This window comes from Capsicum annuum, chromosome 10, assembly GCF_002878395.1.
Source record: "Capsicum annuum cultivar UCD-10X-F1 chromosome 10, UCD10Xv1.1, whole genome shotgun sequence".
Lineage (NCBI taxonomy): Eukaryota > Viridiplantae > Streptophyta > Magnoliopsida > Solanales > Solanaceae > Capsicum > Capsicum annuum.
In genome coordinates, this window is record NC_061120.1 from 217791032 (window position 1) to 217797963 (window position 6932).

The 6932-nt window shown below is 30.5% G+C and overlaps 1 long non-coding RNA gene across 1 annotated transcript; it reads left to right on the plus strand.

Annotated features, from left to right (window-relative positions):
- Window positions 1-1018: 1018 nt before the first annotated feature.
- Window positions 1019-3839, plus strand: LOC107843836. The gene is made up of 2 exons (XR_001666525.2): window positions 1019-1723; window positions 3767-3839. It is a non-coding gene; the product is annotated as an uncharacterized LOC107843836 (long non-coding RNA).
- The last annotated feature ends 3093 nt before the right edge of the window (window positions 3840-6932 follow it).

The window sequence follows — 6932 nt, forward strand, 5'->3', positions numbered from 1 at the left end:
GCAGCAGTCCAAGCACTCTCAATAAGTGCGCAGAGTCAATATCGACTTGTTATTACCCATATGAACCTATTTCATGGGATCTTCAATCACATAGGTTGGGTTACCATCTTTATTGACAATCATATTGGCCTTAACCCTATCTCTTTTGATGTTTGAAGAATTAATTTTCTTTCCACGGGTTTAGTCAGTGAATCAGCCAAATTCAATTCTGACTTCACATAATTTATGAAAATTATTCCATCTCTCAGTAATTGCTTAGTAGCATCATGCCTCAATTTCATGTGTCTACTCTTCCAATTATAAGACTTATTTTTCGCAATAGCAATTGCGGCTTGACAATTACAATGTATATACACAAGAGGCACCAGATCATCCTTTTTAAAAGGGATGTTCACACCTAATTTTTGTCCTCCACAAGCCAATTTAATTTCGAGTTTCTTCAGTTTTAAAATAAAATCACAACAATTAATTTACTCAAATAGACGAAATTTAAAAATATTTATTTGAGTTAATTTTATCATTTAATTAATGATTATACGTTTTGTTATTTAAATGAACATTTTATCAAAATTAGAGTTTTACTAATTAAACTTGAAAACCAATCCAAATGGATAAAGTCTTGTTTTTAAATATGATTTGTTCTCGAAATATTTTATTTGGAGGAATATTTAATTGATTTTTATCAAATAAAGAAACTTGAGGTTAATTTGTTACTTAATTCGTGTCGGATTGCGATTCAATTTAGCAAACTAATTAAATATGACCTCAATTGAAATCAAATTGGCCTCAATTGTAATGCAATTGACCAATCGATATTCAATGTGGTTAGAATTTAAATACCCAATTGACTAATTAATTACCGGCCCAACATTTAAAACCATACCAGCCCAAATCAAAACAATTCAATTTCAGCCTAATTTCAATTTACACCCACCAGCAGCCCAAACCTTTTAAAACCGATCCGGCCTATGAGATTCCTTTCTCCCTTAATCTGCTCTACGCAACAACAAACAGAACCCACCTTCAGCAAACATCTCGACAACTCCATCAACTTCGCGACCCGACCCGACCCGTCTCCAACAACCCGATCCAGCGAAACCAACCCATTCTCAACCCAAAATTTGGCGAAAACCAGGTTCCCAACGTCGACCTGACTTCGACCCGCCTAGATGGCGTGTGTTTGCTACGAAAATTCGAGAAAGCTTCTAGAAATGGGTGATTTGGCTCACCCCAACATTCAAATCTCGGGTTCTATGGTATGAATTCGTACATAGATGGGGAATTTTCATTGGCTTTGGAAGATTATTCTCCTTCCTCCATTTTCTATTGGTTAGCTTTTGAAATTAGCAACGGATTTGGTAGGTTTTGGGGAGGGAATTCCTTGTCTTGAGGGGATTCCATTGTTTGTTGAGCTTCCCAAAATACCCCTAATTCGGCTTTCTATATAAGAAACCATTGGTTCTCTGTAAGGAGGGGATTGAGAAAAATTAGACTGGAAAACTTTTTTTTTCACAAGGAGAAACAAAACTATAGAAACAGTATCAAGCAGGGGAGGGAAAAAACAAATCCGAGAGGTTTGAAAAACTTTCGAAAAAAGAAAAAATAGCTTTTGTAGTATAAATTCTGTCGTTTAAGAAGAGAGTTTTAGAAGTCACGGAAAATTCCTCCGGTGGTAATTAAGATTCCATCAAAGTTCGAGTCCCTTTTTGCTGCTCCCTAACAGGTAATATCCTTTTCTTTTCTGCTTCATCTCGACCTTCTGTAGTTATAAATAACTTTTTTGATGTTATTCTGTGCTGGGAGTAGCTGTAGAAGGCCTCGTCGGCTGTAGGATTAAATTGTATTGATCGTTATGTTGTTTATTGAATCATAGGTCATTCCACGTTTGGTTTCTTTGAACACAATTTTTCATGTTAATATGTTGACTGGTTAAATCCTCGTATATCATCAAATTGCTACCTTTCCTCGTTCGTTGTATTATCCTGAGTTAAGGACTCCCGTTGTGAGGTGTTAGATTATTGTCTTGCTTGAATTTTGTCGGACCAAAGTCGAAATGTGTAAGTTTTCTTTGGATTTGTTCAGAATTTTGAGTTGAAAAGGCTTAATTTTCATGATTTATGGTTGTGCTTGCTCTCGAAACTACTGTAACATTAGATTTCATTCATCCCCAGCATGTTATTCTCACATTTTTGAGTATCACGATTCGACTTGTTGTCTCGGTGTTCGAATATTCCAGCCTATTTGCATCTCCTTAAGTGTACTTTCGCTTCGATTTGCCCCGGTTTTCTTAAGTTTTGTCCTTAATCTAAGGTCACCTGTGGTGGTTTAATTCACTGAATCAGTCGCTCTTGACCTTTGAGACCGATAGAGATGGTGGGTATATGTCTGTGGTAAATGACATGCAGATAAAATAGCTTTTGTAAATGACATGCAGATAAAATAGTTTCACCCCATAAATTGCCAGGTGCATTAGAGCTAATTAATATAAAATTTATCATTTCTTTCATTGTCCTATTTTTCCTTTCAGCTACACCATTAGATTCATGAGAATAAGGCGAAGTTACTTCATGAATAATACCTTTTTTTTTCACAAAAAGTATTTAATGACACATATTCTCCACCTCTATCAGATCTAATTCTCTTGATTTTTCTACTAAGCTGATTTTCAACTTCTGATTTATAAGACACAAAAGCATCAAATGCATCATCTTTATTTCTAAGGAAATACAACTTAGCAAATCTAGAAAAATCATCAATAAAAGTCACATAATATTTTTTACCATCTCTAGTCATAGTTTGTTTTAAATCACCCAAATTAGTATGAATTAAAGATAACAGTTCAATTTCTCTATTAACTGAAAAACATGATTTTTTTGTTATTTTAGCTTTAGCACATATTTCACAGTTATCGAAATTACTTGAATCTAAACTAGATATTAAATCAAGTGATTGCATATTCTTTATATATTTAATATTAACATGTCCTAATCTAGCATGCCATAAAGAAATAGACTCAATCATATAAGCAGAAGTTGATACTTTATTACTGATAATCTTAAGTACATAAAGTCCATGGTTACAATAGCCTTTTCCCACAAATACATTATTTTTTGTCAAAATAATCTTATTTGATTCTACAGACACTTTCATTCCAGTTTTATCCAGCAAACTCACAGAAATCAGGTTTGCTCGTATTGTAGGAACATTTAGCACATCCATGAGGGCTAAAGTTTTTTCCGAAGTGAGTTTTAGGAGCACTTTACCCTTGCCTGAGACTTTGGCAGTCCTTGAGTCTCCAAGGTAGACCACTTCACTGTCATCCCCTGTTGATGTATAGGAGGCAAATGCTTCTCGATTAGCATAAATGTGTCGAGTAGTCCCAGAGTCTACCGCCAATTTTTTTTATATATTCTACCATATTTACTTGACAGATAACAACTGCAAATATTTCATCTCCTTCAGCTAAATTAGCTTTGGGAGAATTTCTCATTTCTTTGATATTTCTCATTCTGTGCCTACATTGAGCAACGTAATGACCTAGTTTTCCACAAGTAAAACAAGTGCATTTTCTTTTCTTAAGATTGGGATTATTAGACTTGTAACCTTGAGACTTATTACCACACCTTCTGTTGCTATGTTGATCTTGTACTAAATTTTCTTTGAGCACAGCCTGCTTAGCTTTGAACGACTCCTTTCTGTTGGTGTCTTCAATTAGAATATGAGTTATAATTTCCTCAATAGTAAAATTTGTCTGCTTATGTTTCAGGTTATTTTAATAGTCATTTCATGATTCGGATAATTTTTCAATCAACACTCCAGCAGTAAATTTTTCTGGTAAAGCGATGTTTTCTGCCTTCAAATCTTCTAACAAATTTTTATATTCATTTATTTGAATTTTCATTTCTTTCACATCACTCGTTTGCCAATTATAAAATTTTCCAACTACAAACTTTTGTTTAGTAACATCTTCAGCCGTGAATTTCTTAATTAAAGCTTCCCAGATGATTTTTGCTTCTTTGCAACTGCAATACACTTCAAATAGTTCATTAGAAATTGTCTGTAAAATAGTATGGCGACACACCTTATTAGCGTATTGCCATGACTCCAAAATTTTACTGTTAACGTTTGCCTTAGGTTGAGTTTGTGACAAAGCATATGCAACACCATGAACATCAAGTAGTGAAAATATTCGTTCTTGCCATCTTTTAAAGTTTTCATTAACAAATATTTCAATATTTGAAACATCAGAAAACGGTTTTGCATATGGTAGAACAACCAGAACAGTAATATCAGGAGTTGCGTTGGTAGTAGAAGTATCAGGAGTAGAATTATCTGCCATAATTTCTTAGATTGTTGGGGAATTGTTGTATAATAATAACAATAATATTTAAACTGTTAACACAATAATAATAATAATGACAATAATAATAATAATAATAATAATAATAATAATAACGATATTATTTTAAGTAATTTATAAATTATATACTTGAATCGTGCTAGGCATTGTCCTAAGAAACTATTTCGGTAGAGTGAAATGTTTTCCCAGGATTAAACAAGCTCTTTCCTAATTAATTAATTAATTAGAGGATACAAGAATCAACAAGATTATTAATGCAAATACCAACAAGTTAATATAGATGGTGATATAATTAAAAGAACCCTTTTAATAAAACATATAATAAAATAGGATGGAAGGAAAGAACTAAGAAAATGGACAAGAAAGTTAAAACTAAAGTGAAAAGATTGGTGTAACATAATGACAAAGGTTGTTGTCTATTTATAGAAACTAAAATGCTCAAAAAAATTGACAAGTGTATGGACACTTGTCCAAATAGTGTCATGCAAATAAACCACCATAGATATGTTTGTGCCAAGTATATGACCAAATGTCAAACCCAAAGCATGCATGCAATTTCTCTCTCTCTTTTTATTTTATTTTATAAATACATAATAAATTATTTTGAGATAAATAAATAATTATCCTACAGAAATTTGATCCAATATATCATAATTATTTAGTTAACATGTTGATTAATTATAATTTCATAACTTGAAGTCGCTAATTAGAAATTAATGAATTTAATTAAAAGTTAAACGCTAATTTTAAAATCTTAGGAGTACTACGATCCTAATTTTCAGCCTTTGCTATTGATTTTTTTTTCAAAATTAATTCAATATGCATTATATAAAAGAATAGTTGGATTTGTTGAATATATCATCTATATATATATATATATAAAAGCAAAACAAATTTAAGACAACATGCCACGTGTCAAGTTATTAATATAATCACGTGGAAAATTTAAAGACATATTGTTGTAATAACAAATTTTTAATTGAAGAATATTGAATTTTACAGATAAACTCTAAATCTAAATATTAGTCATTAATATTTTTCAACCAAAAACGTGGGTTAATAAAATAATATAATCCTCAACTAAATTTTTTTTTAATGATTAACACTAAATAACAACTTATAATTATCTCTCCAATTCAAAAATAAATTATAACATTAAATCTAAATTGTATTTTAAATGTAGAACCTAAAAAAAAAAACACACAAGGGTCAGTAAGCAACAAATTTCAGCAATATATTAACTCTAATAAATATAAAGTAAGCAGTAACTTTCAATAACTTCTACTGATATTTTTCATCCAAAAACGTATCCTCAACTAATTTTTTTTTTAATGATAAACACTAAATAACAACTTATCATTATCTCTGCTATTCAAAAATAAACTACAACATTAAATTCAAATTGTATTTCAAATTTAGAACCTGAAAAAAGAAACGCAAGGGTCAGTAAGCACAACTTTCAGCAATATATTAACTTTAAATAAAATACGTAAATATAGCAACTCCAAAAAAAAGAAACGTGATCCAGTGAGCCAGTAACTCTAATTGAAGTTTTTTAACCCAAATAAAACTCAACTAAAAAGATATTATAACAATTTAACAAGTTGAATTTTAACCAAGTGTAAATTTAAAGAATAAACGTGTCATATCTTTCTGCAATTTAAATTTTTAGTGATTATCTAAATAATCTTTATGGATTATCTCAACTAAGATAGTGACAATTCAAACAGATAATAATTTAAATATGTTATTCATCTTTATCTAAACTATGCAATTCAAAAACTAAAGCATCATTATAAATATAGATAAACCGATAGTTTCAGTAACAAAAAATACAAAGTTTTTTACTGAGTAAAAAAATGTCTACCAAAATTAACTTCATTCATGAGATATCAAATACAAAAATGCAATGGAACTTAAAAGTTTGCGTAGTACGATTGTGGAATATTTCAGAACATGAAAATTCTGATAAACTGTTATCAATAGAAACGCTTTTGCAAGACGAAAAGGTATGTGTAATTTATGTATATTTCTAATTTTAACAATCTTATTTGCTTTATAATACGCTCAAATATTGAATTCATTCATTACCTCTGTAAGCTAAAAGAAACAGAAAGGATTTGCAAGATCGATCAGCGAGGAAGGATTTTCAAAGGCTTAGCAACAGAAGGAATTGAAACAGTAATGTCAACGGCGGAGGAGCTTAAATGTGGTTTAGGAAACTAATGTTTTTTTCCTTTTTGGAAACCCTACTCTTTCTAAATGTTAATTTTGATTGTGGGTTGGGCCGGGTATGGAAATAATGGTAGGTGTTGTTTTCTTGTAAGATGGGTTGGTCCGTTATGTGATTATTATTATTATTAATAAAATGCAAAATTAAACCAAAAAAAAAATTGTATCTATATTTCAAGCCTCTAGAAGTATTTGCTATTCATTTTTCAGCATGCTTTCAAAAGCAAATTCAACTAGAACGAAGTTAATTTTTTTTTCTTTTTGGTTTTGCAAAGTAAACTAAAATCATATATATAGAATAAATATATATATATATATATATATATATATATATATATAT